Here is a 19,573-nt window from a genome sequence, read left to right as displayed (position 1 = left end):
ATTCTCATGGGAATTAATTTCATAAACTCTAAGGAAGGTAAATTATAAAACAGGATGTTGAAAACCTAGTTGGTGAGATGGCTGACTATGATTCATTACCTTCAAAGAGTTCAGTCATTCAGGGAAATCAAAATATTTCAAAGTATTTTGAATGTATTGTATTGGATTACAAAATTGTACTAAATTTCTACCCACTACTGATTTAACTAATCTTGCAAAGGGCTGGTCTTTGTACCTGAGGTTATTTTGTGACTTAGATGATTACAATGACAAATATGTAAACAAGCAAGAGAAGACTTAGAGAATGCATTGTGAAAGTTATTGGTAAATTGCCTGTTTAAGTTGAATTCTACAAAACTAGAAAGCACAACACTAGATGTTGAGTGGCCATATGTTAATGTGTCTTTAAATAGTTTCTGAGAAGCTAGATTTAGGAAGATATTTAGTCCCTTATGGCCCCACCTTCATTTTCCGACTCTTACAGTTCGTCAGTTCAGAATGTTACGTTCTTCCTCTCTGCTCCTTGTGGCACATCCTTGCCATTCCTTTAGTATTTTGTCTGTTTTTTACAAGGCCAAGTTGCTATCTCAATGATTAGCTTAGCACAGATGGAAAGCATGCAAGGAGCCGGCTGGATTTGAACCTGGGACCACTTGCCTCAAGGTCCGGTTTTGATGCCACTGCACCACCAGCTGGCAAGTTCTGAATGTGGCCTTGAGCAAATCCATTCCTACAGCCGTCAGCTATGATCTTATCCATTTAAAGTCCCGTGTTTTGGAGTTCCCTTCTCAAGCATTTTTCTTGTCTCTTTGAAAATTGGCGCAAAATATATTTTCATAAATCACATTTTATTAACTAATACCCCTATTATTTTCTTTGTCCTAACGTGGTGTGATGGTTGTCCGTGGTACTGAACAATGACAACAGGAAACCTCTATGGGAGAGTTTTTAGCGTAGAAAAGTTGCACTCTCCTCTGATGCGAGAAGTCTGGGTCCTCTGATATGAGTGGTTTTCACATCTGGGGTCTTCCTTAGTTGCAGTGAATGTCTGTGGCTCCTCAAACCCTTTGCTCTCCACAAAGCGTTTCAGAAATACCTTCCTGGCTCTTGGATCTCACTGCAAATCTCATCCATCCAGAGCTAACTTTGCATGCACTAGCACCGGGATATGAAACCCAGCGGCCATACTCACCTGGTTTGACCTGTGTACCAGGGTGTGGCCACTCTCGCATGCAAGCGGCTACTCGGAGCCACAAGTGTTCCTTTAAGAAGTGTTTGCAACATTTATTTGTGGTAGGAGTACTGTGTTGACCTTTCTATTTGATTTATCTGCCCTAGCAGAAGAAAGTTGGGGAACTGATGTTTGTGGGCTCGAATGTTAGCAGTTAGATGGACCAAAAGCGCTTTCCTATCATCTCCATTTGACCTTGTGTAGTTGCTGTTGTGAATTGAACTTGATACATTCTCTGCTAGAATGTAGCCTTTCAGGAAGATTAGGCTGCTGCACAAGGAATGAGTCTTGTAGTAAATAATCATGGGACAACATTCATAGATATAATGAAGTTTAGAATTTGGGGAGCACAGAGGCGGTTGTTTGGACCAACAAGTCTACTTGATCTTTCTGCGCGAACCATCCAATAGGATCATCCCCTAGCTCAGGGGTTCAGAATCACCGGCATGTGTCATGAAACTTGTTAACTTAGCAGCAGCAGTTCAATGCAATACATAATATAGAAGAAAGAAAAAAATAATAAGAAATAAGTAAGTAAGTCGGTTACAGTGTACATATATTGAAAAGACTAAAAATCGTGCAAAAATAGGATAATATTAATTCAAAAAATGAGGCAGTGTTCAAGGGCTCAATGTCCATTTAGGAATCAGATGGCAGGGGAGCCTTTCTATTAACCAGACTGGGAACCCCTGCCTTAGTTCGTTCCTGATGACAATTACTTGCCCATTATTTCTGCTTTCGGCAATCAGTTCCAGGTTATGATGCTTGCAATGTGGAAATGTTGAACGGTACAGCATAGGAATGACCGTATTGCACTGAGCTAATAAAGATAATGATGCCTTATTAAATTTAATCCCTTCTGCCTGCACATGCCCCATATCCCAAAATTTTCTGGATGCTTATGTGCCAATATAAAAGTATCTTTACCAGCCCTATTGTATTTGCCTTCACCAATGCTCGACACAGTACATTGCAGCCACCCACCACGCTCTGTGTAAAAATGGAAACTTACCCCACACATCTCCTTTGAACTTTCTCTTTCTCATCTTAAATTTATGTCTAGTATTAGACCTTTTCATCCTGGGAAATGATGGTGGCTGGCTGTCTATGCCTCTCATAATTTAATAGACTTCTTTGAGGTCCCCATTACACTGATCTCAATGGAATTAAGCTATCTCTCAATTATGGTTGGTCAACACATTCCTCACTGAGCACCAGATCTTTTTTCAGCTTTCACTACCAAACTCCTCCGTCTCTGTGGACAACAGCACTACCTGTCTGCACTGGAAACCTTACCTGCAGTGTTTCAGCTCTGCAGCTCGTTCACTTGTTTTCAAGTATCTGATAGGTTTAATGTTCCACCCCCATTGCTGCTCTGATCGGCTGATTCTTCAACATCAGAAGCTGACTGGCTTATTCATTCTTATTTAGAGATAGAACTTGGTAACCCTTATGATCCGATGAGTCCGCACTGCCAGGTGACCAATTAACCTACTAACTGGTACGTCTTTGGAAAGTGGGAGGAAACTGGAGCACCCAGAGGAAACCCACAAGGTCAAGGAGAGAGAATTCAAACTCCTTACAGACGATGGCGGGAATTGAACCTGAGTTGCTGGTGCTGCAATAGCATTAGACTGACCGCTGCTCTACTGCGCCCCCTTGTGACAGGCCTCATGCCTGCCAGCCCAGATTCAGATTTATTCATCACATGTACATCGAGACATATGGTGAAATGTGTCCTTTGCATTAACAACCAACACACCCAAGGGTGTGCTGGGGACAGCCGACAACTGTTCCCACACATTCCAGAGGCAACATAGCCTGCCCACAATGTTCAGCAGATCAAAACAAGCAGCAGAAAGGACAACAACAGAACAAAACAAGAAAACAACAGCAAAGTAAGCCCCTTTCCTTCCCTCCCATCCCCTCACACACACAGGTACAGACAGGCTCCAGCCCCAGTACAGGCTACTTCTAGGCCTGCAGTCCCTGGCCCCAGACTCTCGGACTTGCAGGCAGATACATTTCTCAGGTGTATTTCCCACCTGTCTCTGGATATTGTGGTACTGTTAAATCCTGGCCCTATTTTGCCTCTGCTCTTGAATACCTCCAGTAGTTCCTCCTCCACTAGCTTCTGGCCACACCTTACTGTGAACCTGGAGGCAAGCTGAATGACGCTGTGTGCTTACTCCATCGTATCAAAGTTAATTTTCTGTAACTGCAGATCTTCTATCTGAATTTCTGGGTGCATTCCTGTTGTGTCCCTGTTTTGTGTCCACCACCAGAATGTATGCGTGCTTGCAACTATGAACAACTATGGCTACAGAAGTTGAGTTTCCCCAGTATCCACTCCTGTGTGCAATTGGCTGCTGCTCTGGACTGAGCCTCTTAATTCTCTTTCCTCATTTCTATCATTTCAGGTGTTATGCACTCTCAGACCCTTGATCTCCAATCTCCAGCATTCCTCAATGACTCTGAGGTGATAGGGGCAGCCATCATCCCAGGTTTGATTCCTAATTGCATGTAGTAAGCCTACAGGACACTTTGGGTGGAACTACAGCTGGAGATCATGGGTTAAAGGTGAAAGGTAAAATGTTTTAAGGGGAACATGAGGGGGAACCATCACTCAGAGGGTCATGAGAGCTGCCAGCAAGCTCGATTTCAACGTTTAAGACAAGTTTGGATAGGTGTATGGTTCAGGTTCAATGGCACTAGGCAATCCAAATGGTTTGGCACAGACTAGATGGGCTGAAGGGCCTGCTTCTGTGCTGTATTTATCTATGAATTTCCTTCAGTGCCTCCTTCGGCATCTTCCAAAGGCTGTCAAGGCACTCATCGCTATTTCATGTGCAGTAGCAGTCTCATACCATTCTGTGGTGTAATTTTGCCAGCCTCCTTCCCATCCACCTTCCTTCATCAGTACTGTGCCTGCGAAACCTGCCAGTGATCAGCTATCACTGTGTCCCCCTGAAATGTTTGTTCACTTGTGAGGAAAGCCTTCATCGCACATGAGCTTATGGCAGATGACTTCATTACCAGGGCTGTGTAGCCAGCACCTTCCCTTTTGTATTCCCTCCTCGGCTGGCAATTCCTCAGCCACCTGTTTGCCCAGACTGTTGAGGTATAGAGATGTGGACAACACACACACAAAGTGATGGAGGATCTCAGCAGGTCAGGCAGCATCTGTGAAAATAAATAAACAGTCGACATTTTGGGACAAGACCCTTCATCAGGACTGGAAAGGAAGGGGGAAGGTGCCATAATAAAAAGGAGGGGGGAGGGGAAGGAGGAAAAGTCAGAAGGTGATTGGTGAATCCAGACGGGTGGTGGAGCGGGGGTGGGCGTGGGATGAAGTATGAAGCTGAGAAGTGATAGGTGAAAAAGATGTTGGATCAAGGGAAGTCAAAGCTAATCTAAAAAAAAGGGTATTAAAAAATAGCAGTTATATACGCCTCCCAACAATGACTAGGATGTGGACCACAGTTTACAACAGGAAATAGGAAGCGTGTGTCAAAAGGACAATGTTATGATAGTCATGGGAGATTTCAACATGCAGGTCAATTGGGAAAATTAGGTTGGTAATGGATCTCAAGTTGTTGAATGCCTACAAGGTGGCTTTTTAGAACAGTTTGTCATTGAACCTACTAGGGGATCAGCAATAATAGATTTGGTGATAGGTAATGAACCAGAGGCGATAAGGGAGCTTAAGGTAAAAGAGCCCTTAGGAGCCAGTGACCAAAGTATGACTGAATTCAACTTGAAATTTGATAGGGAGAAAGTAAAGTCTGACATAGCAGTATTTCAGTAGAGTAAAGGAAATTACAGTGGTATGAGATAGTGGTAGGAGTTGGCCAAAGTTAATAGGAAGGAGCTGATGGTTGGGTTAACAGCAGAGCAGCAATGGAAAAATGAGAAAGGTACAGGACAGATGTATCCCAAAAATGAAGAAATGGCAAAATAGTACAACTGTGGCTGACAAGGGAAGTCAAAGCTAATGTAAAAGCAAAACAGAGAGCATATAACAAAGCAAAAATTAGCAGGAAAGTAGATGATTGAGAAGGTTTTAAAAACCTACAGAGAGCAACTAAAGGAATCATTAGAAGGGAAAAGATTAAATATGAAAGTCAGTTAGCAAACAATATCAAAGTGGATAGTAAAAGCTTTTTCAAGTATGCAAAAAATAAAAGAGGGATGAAAGCGGATATAGGACCATTAGAAAATGAGGCTGGAAAAATAATTATGGGGGACAAGGAGATGGAAGGTGAACTAAATGAGTACTTTGCAACAGTCTTCACTGTGGACGACACTCACAGTGTGCCAGATGCTGTAGTATATGAAGGAACAGCAATGAGTGCAGTTACTATTACAAGGGAGAAGATGCTCAAAAAGCTGGAAGACCAGATGAAGGGTTCTGAAAGAGGTACCATTATAGATTGTGGTGGCATTAACAATGATCTTTCAAAAATCATTGGACTCTGGCATGGTGGCAGAGGACTGGAGAATTGCAAATGTCACTCCATTCTTTAAGAAAGGAGGAAAGCAACAGAAAGGAAATTATAGACTAGTTAGCCTGACCTCAGTGGTTGGGAAGATGTAAGAGTCAATTGTTAAGGATGAGGTTATGGAGTACCTGGTGACACAGTACAAGACAGGACAAAGACATCATGGTTTCCTTAAGGGAAAATCTTGCCTGATCATCCTGTTGGAATTCTTTGAGAAGATTAGAAGTAGCATAGAGGAAGGGGATGCAGTGGATGTTGAATATTTGGACTTTCAGAAGGCCTTTGACAAGGTGCCACACGTGAGGCTGCTTACCAAGTTAAGATCCCAGGATATTACAGGAAAGTTACTAACATGGTTAGAGCATTGGCTGATTGGTAGGAGACAGTGAGTGGAAATAAAAGGATCCTTGTCTGATTGGCTGCCAGTCACTAGTGGTGTTCTGTAGGGATCAGTGTTGGGACCAATTCTTCTTATGTTGTATATCAATGATTTAGATGATGGAATATATAGCTTTGTAGTACGAGGGGTGATTGATATGTTCGTGGCCTAAGGTAAGAAGGAGTCAATTTTAGAAAACTTAGCATATTTATTTTTCAACATAGTCCCCTCCTACATTTACACCCTTAGTCCAGCAGTCGTGGAGCATACGGATTTGGACCTCCAGGAAGTATCCACAGCAGGGGTGATTGATAAGTTCGTGGCCTAAGGTAGAAGGAGATGAGTTATCAACTAAACTTTCTGCATAATCACTCAAAGAGTTGACCTGCACATGCATGTAACGAGAGCTGTATAACTCATCTTCTTCTACCTTGGGCTACAAACATCAATCACCCATCTGTGGACACTTTCTGGAGATCCAAAATCCATATGCTCCATGACTGCTGGATTAAGTGTGTAAATATAGGACTATGTTGAAAAATAAATGTGCTAGGTTTTCTGAAATTGGCTCCTTCTACCTTAGGCCATGAACATATCAATCACCCCTCGTAAGTTTGCAGATGAAACAAAGATTGGTGGTGGGGCAGGTACTGTTGAGGAGGCAGGTAGGCCGCAGAAGGACTTAAACAGATTAGGAGAATGGGCAAGAAAATGAGAAATGAAATACAATGTTGGAAAATGCATGGTCATGCACTTTGGTAGCTGAAATAAATGTGCAGACTATTTACTAAATGGGGACAAAATCCAAACATCAGAGGTGCAAAGGCACTTGGGAGTCCTTGTGCAGAACATCCTAAAGGTCAACTTGCAGGTTGAGTTGGTGGCGAGGAAGGCAAATACAATGTTAGCATATGTTTGAAGAGGTCTAGAATACAAGAGCAGGAATGTCATGCTGAGGCTTCATAAGGCGCTGGTGAGGCCTCACCTTGAATATTGTGAACAGTTTTGGGCTCCTCATCTCAGAAAAGAGGTGCTGGCATTGGAGAGGGTCCAAAGGCAGTTCACAAGGATGATTCTGGGAATGAAAGGGTTGTCATACCTTTAACAGCTCTGGGTCAGTACTCTCTGAAATTTAGAAGGATGAGGGAGGGATCTCATTGAAACTTTTCGAATGTTGAAACGCCTAGACATGGTAGATATGGAAAGGTTGTTCGCATGGCAAGAGAGCACAGCCTTAGGATAGAGGAGCATCCATTTAAAACAGAGATGTTGAGAAATTCTTTAGCCAAAGAGTGGTGAATTTGCGGAATTTGTTGCCACAGGCAGCTGTGGAGACCAGGTCATTGGGTTTATTTAAGGCAGAGATTGATAGGTTCTTCATTAGACATGGCACCAAAGGTTAGGGGGAGAAGATAGGGAGTGGGGCAGAGGTGGGAAAACAGGATCAGCCATAATTGAATGGTGGAGCAGACTCGATGGGCCAAATGGCCTAATTCTGCTTCTGTGTCTCATGATCTTATAGAAAAGGCAAACAGCTGGAGAAGAAAGAATCTGATAGGGAGGAGAGTGTGCCGTGGGAGAAAGGGGATGAGAAGAAATAAGAGGCCTATCCAGACAGTCAGGTTTTCTTGGGTAGGAGGGATAAATGAGCAGTGTGGCGTAAGGGAACTGCAAGTTTGGTGATTGTGGATGGGAAATCAAAGTTAAAGTTGGTGATGGTGTGGGGTCTTTTTCGAGGGGTAAGTAAGAGGAGGGGTCTAAAAGTCGCTAGCTGGCCTGAGCAAGGTAGAGGTCAGTCCGCCACACTACATTGGCATCCGCTTTGGCTACAGGTTTGATAGTAAGGATTGGATTGGTGTGGAGAGAGTGAAAGGCAGTTCAGAGAAGCTAAGGTTCAAGGAGAACAGAGAAGTGCTGAAGTCCAGCCAGTAGATGATGCAGGTTTTGTAGCCTAATTATAATTCCCTCCTTTGTCCTCTAGCATTTTCCTCTCTTTTAGCCATCCTCCCTTTTTCAAATCATCTCATATTTTATTGAAAAGCTGTGCCTTCCACTACATACCTATGTTTTAATGTCTTACACTGCTGTCTCCTCTTTTTTGTTTTACTAGACTCTTCAATCAACTTTTCATCCTTGATTTTTAATGTCTCTCCTCTGACTTCTACTTTCTACCTATCCATAAATAATCTCACGCCACAAATGTATTTGCTGCCCCTCCCCATTGCACTTCCCAACCAACCCACCAACCAAAGGTCACAATGCTTGGACAATCACCAATTACGTGGTAGAAATTGTAGCACCATCTTTTCAAACTCGATTTGGCTGGACATAGAGTGGAAAGTAGAACTCTCACCTCTTCTGCTCATATCAGCTTCCAAAGAATAATTAGAGAACATCAAATTAAAAAAATAAATGTTAATATAAGCAATGTTTTCAAGACTGAGATTCATATGTGAGTGTGACCTATTGCATCACTGAAGAAATCCAAAAAAAAAGGTAGTGTTATGAAATTTCTATTATATACAGTTCAATGTTTTTAATTAACTTTCTGGCCATGAGCATAAGTTCCAATTGATAAATGATTCAGTAAAGTTTAAAATAAAAAAGACTATTGTAATTACCCTTTTGACCTTATCGTTAACAAGGTTCATTGGGCACCAGAACACATTTTTTCTACCCAATATCCTGAGTGCAACATTGTCGTGAGCTAGTGTGGTAAAGCATCTCAAGAGATCCACGTCAGGGCAGTTTATATGAGAGAGGTGAAGCAATAACTAATCTGGAATCTGATTTATTAAGTTTCAACTTTGGAGACCTGTATTTCATCTGGTTCCTAAGAGAAAAAGATAAAAAGAGAAGGAATTCTGCTTTTAGATCAATTATTGTAAGGAATTATAAGTTAATTAAACAAAGGAATTTCCCCAGATCAAATTCAAAGTAAAAATTCAAAAATCTTCAAATAATTCCTTGTGATTATGCCTGTCATGTATAAATTTAAATCATCACTACATTTAAATTAAAGAAAAAATCATGATTAAAATATTGGAAACCTGATATATTGGTTCTACTTAATGTGAACAGAAACAGCATTGAAAGCTGTCTGAAATCCACTATCCTTTCCATCCCTGCTTTCCTTAAGCACCTGTAGTAGAAAACAATAATAATAATAATGATAATTAGAATTTATTTATAGAACACTTTTCATATAAAAGATGTAGTTCAAAGTGCTTTACATGGGATAAAGTGCAAACATGAAAATAAAAGATGGATAAAAAGACAAATCAGTTTTGAGTTGCTGATTAAAGATGTCAATTGAGTTTGCATCCTTTATAGGTTTAGGTATCGAATCCATGGATTAGGAATGTAGCTCAAAAAAGGCTAACCTGCCAGTTATCTTTTGAGGGTGATTGTTTAAATTTAAGAGACTGGTGGAAGAGGACCTGAGAGCTCAAGTAGGATTATGAAACAAAAATGATTCTGTGGTGTACTGCAGTACCAGACCATTGAGAGAACTTTATAAATAATCAATGCAGAGTAGCTAGGTCGGGAGTGATATGCTTCCTCATCCGGGTTTAAGTTGAAAGTCAGCAGCAGCATTCTGAATGAGTCGAAGATTGTCAATCAATTGCCTTGGAAGGCCAGTAAAAGGTACATTGCAGTAATTTTGTCAATTCGAGAAAACGAGCAGGTTGCATTTTGTCCAGTTCATTCTGTTTCAATTTGTCGATTGACTTGGAAGCGGTTTCAAATCAAAGTGGAAGAATTGAAACAATGTGATTTGCATTTGCTAAATATTCCGACCTGAGAATGAGCTAGAATTTCAGACCAATTACAATTGAGGGATAGAGTTTAAGAGTCGCGAGGTATTGATGCAGCTCTATAAAACTCTAGTTAGGCCACACTTGGAGTACTGCGTCCAGTTCTGGTCACCTCACTATAAGAAGTATATGGAAACATTGGAAAAGGTACAGAGGAGATCTACCAGGATGCTGCCTGGTTTAGAGAGTATGCATTATGATCAGAGATTAAGGGAGCTAGGGCTTTACTCTTTGGAGAGAAGGAGGATGAGAGGAGACATAATAGAGGTATACAAGATATTAAGAGGAATAGTTAGAGTGGACAGCCAGTGCCTCTTCCCCAGGGCACCACCGCTCAGTACAAGAGGACATGGCTTTAAGGTAAGGGGTGGAAAGTTCAAGGGGGATATTAGAGGAAGGTTTTTCACTCAGAGAGTGGTTGGTGCATGGAATGCACTGCCTGAGTCAGTGGTGGAGGCAGATACACTAGTAAAATTTAAGAGACTACTAGACAAGTACATGGAGGAATTTAAGGTGGGGGGTTATATGGGAGGCAGGGTTTAAGGGTCAGCACAACATTGTGGACCAAAGGGCCTCTACTATGCTGTACTATTCTGTGTTCTATGTACAAAACCAACACAGCTGATCAGAAATATTGTCTCTGATGCATCAGACTAAAATGTCATTGAGCTGGATGTTGATGTAAATTGATCTTTCAGTGAACCAATTCTTGTTAATTAGTCATTAAGTCTGAAGTTTACAATAAAAATAAATCAATCATTATTATTTTTGACCATATTATTTACTGAGTTGATTGGCTATTAAAGCACTCTTTTAGCTAATATCCAGTGCGGTATTGTGGTGAACTAATGTGAGTTAACATCTCAAGGGATTCACATCATGGCAGTTTATATGAGAGAGGCAAAACAGTAATGTGGACCATCTTACAGATAAAAATCATGATGAATATTCAGTCGGCTGCCTGCCTGGTACTGGAAGAGAAATGATTCTGATGAATTTAATGGAGGGTTATGTTGCTGTTTTCCAAAAGATCAAGCAACTTATCATGAATGTAATTTTGTGATGATGAACAGTGACTAAATCAGGGGCCTCTGTAAAGATATTTTAAGATTCTTATGAAGATGGCCTCAAAAAAAAATCTTTTGAGGAAAGGATTCAAGATCTAGGGACAAAATTTAAAGTTAATGACAACAGGGAAAAATAAATTAGGTAATGTTTGTGGGGAATTGATGATGTCCAATGGAAAGTGAAACAAAAAAAATTACAGATTTTAAAAATAATTAATTAAATGTATTTTCGTGGAAGTGGGTACAAGGCTGATTATATTACAAGAGAAAATCTTCTGGGTTCAGAGGAGAAACCCAGTTGCATCCAGCTGTAGCCCTTATGTCTAGTTTAACATATCGGTGTGTACTAACAAATGGCAAAATGGATTTTACACATCAGCTCCCTTTTAAAATTCGATCATTAAAGAGATTGAATAAAAATCAAGTTTTCTCAGCAATTTTTTTTGAAAGGCTTAAATATTTAAAAAGTAGGCTTCCTCCAATGGCTCGTTTTTAGTGCTCAGGGAAACAGGAGGCCCCAAGTCTGATTGTCTGAGTCAGCTGATTAAGGCCATTTTACAAAGGACTGCTCATGTCACCTGTGGAGTACAGAAGAAGGAAATGTACGTAGGGTGCCAGATTCTTGCCTGTGTTACTTCCCAGGGCCTCTTGCTGCAAAGTACTTGCATGGATATGTTCAATGAGCTCATCATTTTTTAAATGGCTTAGAAAGGTCAACACAGTCGGGCCAGAGTGAAGAAATGAAAAAAAGCAAAGATACCTTACTGCATCCGATCTGGCTTAAATCACGGTGCATAAAAATAAATTATCTTATTTTACAGAGACAGTATCATGTGCTTTAATCGTGACAAGGTACACACCCAGAATCCTGGTTCCTCTTCGAACTACTCTCACCCGAAATCAAATCTAAATAGCAAGAAGGTTTTGGCTAGAAAATAATGAATAGGGTTACTGAGAACATAGTTTTCACACTGATTTTCAACTGACTCATTTCCTTTTCTATACACACCAAAATGTAAAGCCATACCTCTTGCAGATAAAAGTCAACGACGTACAAGGTGCTTACACAGTTTGTCATGGATTAGAGAACTAACCCTTGTTTTGTTCGCATGTTTGATGAGGAGTACAAAATTTGCATTTAATTGGTGTCTTTCCTGATGAGGAATCTGATGCACCATCAATAACTCACTCTGAGACGTACGGCGAGATATCAGCTTTTATTGACTGGAAGAAGGAACCAGCAGTGAGTGACCACCATACTACATCCTGGAGACTGAGAGGCCGGGCTCAGGCCTTGATCGCCTTTATACAGGGGTCTGTGGGAGGAGCCACAAGAGCAGTCAGCGGGGGCGTAACCAGACAGGTATATGTAGTTCACCACAGAATCCCTATTTTTAAGAGCCATTGAAGTACTCCAGAGGTGTGGTCGTTCACCCATAGCAGATCTCTCACACTCATAATCCAGGGTTTCTTGTCTCTCAATTCTTCAAACAGTGAGCAGTAGAATTCTAGAAGCAGGGTGATGACCTCCTGAGCATCACTTGCCATGAGTGTCACGTGTGCTGCAGCTGGTTCTTCGACTGTCTGCACACCTGTAGAGCTATTAGTCCATGCATGGAAACTGGCCAGCTATGATGAGTGAGAATACCAGCCTATGTAAGTTGAATGTTTTTCACTAATCATTCTGAGCAAAGCCACTCTGCCTGAACCTGTGGTAAGGATAATGTCATTGCCTGAACTAAGCTTACTTTGTCTAAGAGCATATCCTGTACAATGGTGTAACTAGTTTACTGTTACTTTGGGTCCAGTGCTTCGTGTCGGATTTTGTCTCTAATGCATTGTTTTTCCCTCTCCGACTTCCTCAGTCAAACACCAGGACCCAGGGTGAAGCTCAATGGGTTGCTACAGTGAACTCAGCTGCCTACAGTTCTGGCCATTATTTTGCTTATTGCCTTTCAAACTTCTACCTTCTGAAATTTGAATGTAAATACAGAGCTTAAAAGAGAAGCAAAGATACCACTGAGCTGCTCGTGTTTCATGGTGCTAAAAGAGATGCATTTCCTAAATTGAAAGGGAGAAATTAAAAACTCACAGAATGTAAAAATAAAATGTTTTGAGATGTATCACAGTACAATGCTAAAACATTTTAGTATTGTTTGCCTTTCTTTAGAATGAGCTTTATAAATATTGATCTGTAGAGTTAAAAAAATTCTAAAAATGAACTTTGACGTCTATAAATTCTTGTATATTTTTCAGTGTGCCAATTTGTAATATATTTTGTAAGTGTATATTTTTCTTAGCAGTGATGTGATGTGTTTGGATGTGTGCGTAACCCTCTTATTCCTCAGGGTGTTAATAAAAGGACGTAGAGTTACATTAACTGCTCTGGAAAACCAAAATACCGAAGAGAGAGAGTGAGTGAGAGAGAGAGCGAGAGAGAAAAGGCAAGCATTTTGTGGAGGTTTTGTAATAAACTGAATTCTGTTGTGAAAGAGTGTAGTGAAACAGTGAAAAAAAAACACAAAAAAAAGTTTGCAAAAAAAATTGTGGGCTCTTTGCTGTTTTATAGACCCCTTCTTTCTCCTGTAAATTATTCTGACCTTCAGGTTTTGTTGTAATTGTTGCAGAGGTTTTAAATATTTGTGCTTTCAAATGCTGTACGGTACATGTAAATGTCATTCTTGTTAACTTGATGAGTTTTTGTAATACTGTCATTTATCAAATAAATGTAAAACACAGAAATTAACATTTTGAAAGAATGATTCTATGAAGACTGCTTAAGCTATTGTTCAGAAACAGATCTGCATCAAAAAATTTAGCTAATTGACATTTTTGGTGTAAATTACTTTTTTTAAATAAAAGTTGTTCGAAGTCAAACACACTACATTTTTACAGTACTTGGAAAATATGTTTTGTTGTTTTTATGGTGTTGATGCTGATAGAATTCTAATTTTTAAATCCTGTTTTTGCTACTGAATGCCATTCCCAAAAAGGCAGCTTTAATCTTATTATTATGTAAAGCTGCAGTATGTTATATAAAATACAAAATACATATATGTAAAATATATCTTGCAAGTGGCATGTGTCACACATTTGTTACCTGCCCAGTACAAGTTGTTTTGCTTATCTAATATATAGTGTTGGCAATTCTACAAAAGTGAACATGTTCCAATTTTTCAGTTTCAACTGGTTCGGTGCATAATACCGGAGGACTTTTATCGCAACTGTTGTTTCGTGCCCATTGCATGTCAAGTTGCTCCTTCTCCCACACCCCCCCCAATAAAAATTACTGTTGTGGATAATTGCAAGGTCAGTAGATTACATGGTGTGTTTTACAGCATGCTGTTATCCATAAGCACTTGCTTTTAAAGAAACACTATATATTATATAAGCTTACACCTGTTTCGGAGTGAGTTACAGATTGTAGCACAGTCAAAAAATACATACGGCCCTCGGAGAGCACTTGACTCTTGCTTTTGTGGGACTTGATGCAAATTCAGTTATATGTAGTACAACCTTTGTAACATGTTCCAAATCTGTATATTTAACCATATTTTACAGTGAATATATATAGTAAAATATGGATATATCTGTTGTAAAACTGCTGTAAGAAAATGTGATTATATACTTCAGGTGACATGCAGAATATGTAAAACTGAATGAAACGTTTGATATTTGTTTCTTTCCTGCTGCCTTTTTTTTTAAAAGACAATGCATTCATTATAATTTTGAATTATATAATGTATTGCAGTTTTAAATCTACTTTGAGGGGAAATTCAGAAGAATACAGGAAATGCTCTAAATGGCACCGTCTCTGTAAGCTTATCAATGAACCCATTGGGTTTAATTTTCAGTAGTTGTTTGAGTGTGTGTTTGAAGGAACAGTTTTCTGCAAGTATTGTTAAATATTTATTTTGTATAAAGTTTGTGAAATGGTTGCATTCATTAGTGTTTTTTTTATTGTCTGCACCTTAACCTGTTGCCTGTAATCACAAGTTGATGGAATGATCGCGAATGGTATAAATTATTTCTTTTGTTGAATAACATCAGCACTTTCTTCCCCTTAAACCCACAAAGGGAATCCGTATCATTGTGCTGAAGTATGTCATGTTCTTTTAAATAAAAGTGTAAACAAAGTATGAATCATGTACATACGGTATTTAGAAGTTCAAATATGTTCCCCTGTACATTGATCAGTATTCTATGCACAGTTATTAGTAATACTGAGGTTCTATTTCTATGTTTAAATTAGATGAAAAGAAATGGTTTTAGGTTACACCTGATTTTCTTTATATTTCACTTTCACCACAAATTATTCCAGAAAAAGGTTTGAAATTGCTTTGTTGGTTCATTTTTGCTTTGTTCTGTAGTTTCAACAGATGTGGGTGTGTTTGGAGTGCCATTGAGGAGCTGGTGCCTCACAGCTCCAGGATCACAGGTTTGATTCTGACCTTGGTTGTTGTCTGTGTGGAGACTGAACTCTGTGGGTTTTTACTAGGTGCTGCTGTTGTGTGCTGGCAGTTCAATTGGCTATGTAAATTACCCCTTAATGCAGGCAAATGATGAATCAAAATGAGGTTCATGTGCGTGCAAGAGGCAACAAGTGCATAGCTACGAGAAATAAGGAGAGGGACTAATGGGATAGGTGACATAGTCCAGATGGGCTGAATGGCATCTTTCTATGTCATAATACATAAGTACTGTTGATATTTAAACCCCAGTGTTCTGCTTTCCTCCCACAGTCCAGAGACGTACTGGGTAGGTTAATTGGTCACTGTAAATTGTCCCATGAATAGTTTAGTGTTAATTGGGTTTGTCAACGGCTGCTGCAGTGGCATGGCTTGAAGGGCCCACTCTGCATTGTATTCCCAAATGAAAAAAAACAAATCCTTCTGACTCTGCCACTCTTTAAATAAGAAAAACAGCCAAATATGACAAGTTCAACCATACCCAGACCTTGAGTGAGGCTCCAGACATTGGAGATGGGGAGATAGTTTGTGCATTGCAGTGTAGTGAATAAAGTCTGTCTGAAACATTTTGCCTTTGGTATTCGTGTAAATAATATATAAACCATCAGGCAGATTTCCCAAAATAGAAGCAGAATTTAAATCCACATGCAAAATAGCCACTGTAAATTAGCAGATGATGAAAGCTGAAATTTGCCCCATCATACTGCTACTCTCAAAATTTGGGCAGAAACATAAATCAACTGCAGAGTTGTGTAAATAAGTGTCACGTTGAAATGACAATGAATGAATTTTTGTCAAGGCATGAAATGTTTATGAAATACAGTGTCTGAAACTGATGCTGACAAGGATGGAGGCTCACGGCTTTAATAGCTTTATGTTGAAGGTAAGCTCATTTTCAGAGCCCAAGGGGTCAGGTAATACACTAATAGCTTTTAAAATGAAGAGAAAACAGCAATGCTTTCACACTAAGCATTGAACACAGGGCTGATTTCAACATTTAAGAGAAATTTTATAGGTATATGGATGGAAGGAGTATGGTCCCAGATGTAAATCAATGGTTCTAGGCGGTATGAAATATAATGTTGGAAAGTGGACGGTCATGCACTTTGGTGGAAGAAATAAATGGGCAGACTATTATTTAGATGGGGAAAGAATTCAAACTACAGGAATGAGAAAGGACTTGGAAGTCTTTGTGCAGGATACCCTAAAGGTTCACCTCTAGGTTGAGTCAGCGGTGAAGAAGGCAAATGCAATGTTGGCATTAATTTCTAGAGGTATAGAATATAAGAGCAGGGATGTGATGTTGAGGCTCTAAAAGGCACTCGTGAGACCACACTTGGAGTATTGTGTGCAGTTTTGGGCTCCTTATTTTAGAAAGGATATACTGACATTGGAGAGGGTTCCGAGAAGATTCACAAAAATGATTCCAGGATTGAAAGGGTTACCGTATGAGGGATGTCTGGCTGCTCTTGGACTGTATTTCCTGGAGTCCAGGAGAATGAGAGAGGATCTCATAGAAACATTCCAAATGTTAAAAGGCCTGAACAGATTCAATATCACAAGAGGGCAGAACTTCAGAATTGAAGGACGTCCATTTAGAACAGAGATGCAGAAAAATTACTTTAGTCAGAGGGATTTTGCCACAAGCAGCTGTGGAGGCCAAGTCATTGGGTGCATTTAAGGCAGAGATAGATAGGTTCTTGATTAGCCAGGGCATCAAAGGGTATGGGGAGAAGTGGGGGGGAATTGGGGATGACTGGAAGAATTGGATCAGCCCCTGATTGAATGGCAGAGCAGACTTGATGGGCCAAATGGCCTACTTCTGCTCCTGTGTTTTATGGTCTAAGATTTATGGTTTGGCATTGACTAGGTGGGCTGAAGGGCCTGTGCTTAGTGTTCTATGACTGTATTAGCCAATTATTATTATTATAAAATAGAACTGTTTGGAGTGGGGAAGTGAGATGACAGAAAAGGGAATTATTTGACTATTATATATGAGCTTATAATGAATTGCATTTGCTCATCCTCTTGTATATTTCTCTCATTGGGCAGTTACTGTAATGCCGCTACAGTGCCAGGAACCCGGTTCAATTCCAATAAACATGTGTAAGGAGTTTGTATGTTCTGCCCATGGCCGTGTGGGTTTCCTCCCATATTTCACAGACTTATGGGTTAGTAGGTTAATTGATCATATAGATGTCATTGGGCGGTATGGGCTTGGTGGGCTGGAAGTCCCTGTTAGCGTGCTGTGTCTATAAATAAATGCATCAGGACTGCTCACCATTGATGTCTGTATCGTTAACTCACTAAGCAAGAGGTACTGAAATTCCTTCATCAGACTTCTAGAAGGCCTTCAAAGCTAGCTGCTAATGTGGGATATTCTGATTTTATGCAAGATAGGAAAAAGATAATAAATATTCCTGTTAATCGATTCATGTTGGTAATATTTAGAATGTAAATTTGATTTAAATGTAGAACATAGAAGAATTCAGCATGGTAGTAGCCATTCAGCCCAAAGAAGCTGTGCCAATCTTGATGGCAATTTATACTAATGGCAACTGTACAGGGTACTGGTGAGGCCGCATTTGGAGTACTGCGTGCAGTTCTGGTCCCCTTACCTGAGGAAGGATATACTCAGTTTGGAAGCGGTGCAGAGGAGGTTCACCACTTGATTCCAGAGATGAGGGGGTTAGACTATAAGGAGAGATTAAGTCACCTTGGACTGTACTCACTGGAATCCAGAAGAATGAGAGGAGATCTTATAGAAACAAAATTATGAAAGGGATAGTTAAGATAGCGGCAGGAAAGATGTTTCCACTGGTAGGTGAGACTAGAACTAGGGAATGTAGCCTCAAGATTCGTGGCAGATTTAGGAGAGAGATGAGGAGGAACTGCTTTTCCTACAGGGTGGTGAATCTGTGGAATTCTCTGCCAAATGAAGTAGTGGAGGCTACCTCAGTAAATATTGGTTGGATAGATTTTTGCATAGTAGGAGAATTAAGGGTTATGGGGAAAAGGCAGGTAGGTGGAGATGAGTCCATGGCCAGATCAGCCATGATCTTATTGAATGGCAGAGTAGGCTCGACAGATCAGATGGCCTACTCCAGCTCCTGTTTCTTATGTAAATGCTGTTCTAATGTATACCATCATATCCTTCCATTCCCTTCAAATTCTAAGTGTCTATCTTCATTTTCTTCACATCTCTATCAAAAAGCCTCTTAAATTTCACCAAGCTGCCTGCTTCCACTACTACCCCAGTAACACATGCCAGGCACCTACCACAAACCATGTAGAAAAAAAACTTTGTTGCTCTAAACTCCCCCCCCCCCCATTTTAAAAGCATCTCCTTTGCTGTTTGACATTGGCACCCTGAGGAAAAGATTCTGACTGTCTACACTTTTAAAAAAAACGCCTCTAACAGGTCTCCCCTCGTCTTACAATACTCTAGGGGTTCACCCAGCTTTTCCTTATTGTTCATGCCCTCTGATCCAGGCAGCAACCTGGAAAACCTCTTCTGCGCTCTCTGTACAGTCACCACATCCTTCCTATGGTAAGGTGACCAGAACTGTATGCAATACTCCCAGTGCTTTCTGGCTAAAGTTTCATATAGCTGCAGCATAACCTGTGTACTCTGATACTCAATCCTACCAATAAAGGCAAAGGCAAACATGGCCACACACCTTCTTTACCACCCTATCCACTTGCGTAGCCACTTCCAGTGAACTATGGACCTGGACCCTAAAATCCTTTACCTCAATGTCATTAAGGGATCTACTATTATCTATACATGTTCTCTTTACATTTGATATGCAACACCTCACACTTGTCAGGATTAAACTCCATCTGCCACTTCTTTGGACTACTCAATCCCATGATAATCTTTTACACTGCCCACAAATCCACCAATCTTGGTGTCATTTGCCAATATGCTAATCCACCCATTTACATTTTCATCCAAATCATGGAGATGTAACATCCCAGCTTGCAGAACATCATTGGTCACGGACTCTGAGCACGTCTTTCTACCTCTATCCTAGAGTGGACTTACCCCCTGCTTAATTATCCTCCTTTTCTTAATTTACGTATAAAATGCCTTGAGATTCTTCT

The 19,573-nt window shown here is 40.2% G+C and overlaps 1 protein-coding gene across 7 annotated transcripts in view; it reads left to right on the top strand.

Moving 5' to 3' along the window:
• Positions 1-15,123, top strand: part of nexmifb (neurite extension and migration factor b) — a 282,397-nt gene extending 267,274 nt beyond the window's left edge. For all 7 annotated transcript variants that reach the window (XM_059976847.1, XM_059976845.1, XM_059976844.1 and 4 more), the window contains one exon: positions 12,863-15,123. The gene's annotated coding sequence lies outside the window, so the exon portion shown is untranslated. The remainder of the gene's footprint in view (positions 1-12,862) is intronic.
• The last annotated feature ends 4,450 nt before the right edge of the window (positions 15,124-19,573 follow it).

The sequence above is a fragment of the Hypanus sabinus genome, chromosome 8 (genome assembly GCF_030144855.1).
Source record: "Hypanus sabinus isolate sHypSab1 chromosome 8, sHypSab1.hap1, whole genome shotgun sequence".
NCBI lineage: Eukaryota > Metazoa > Chordata > Chondrichthyes > Myliobatiformes > Dasyatidae > Hypanus > Hypanus sabinus.
This window is presented reverse-complemented; position numbering and strand designations above follow the sequence as displayed.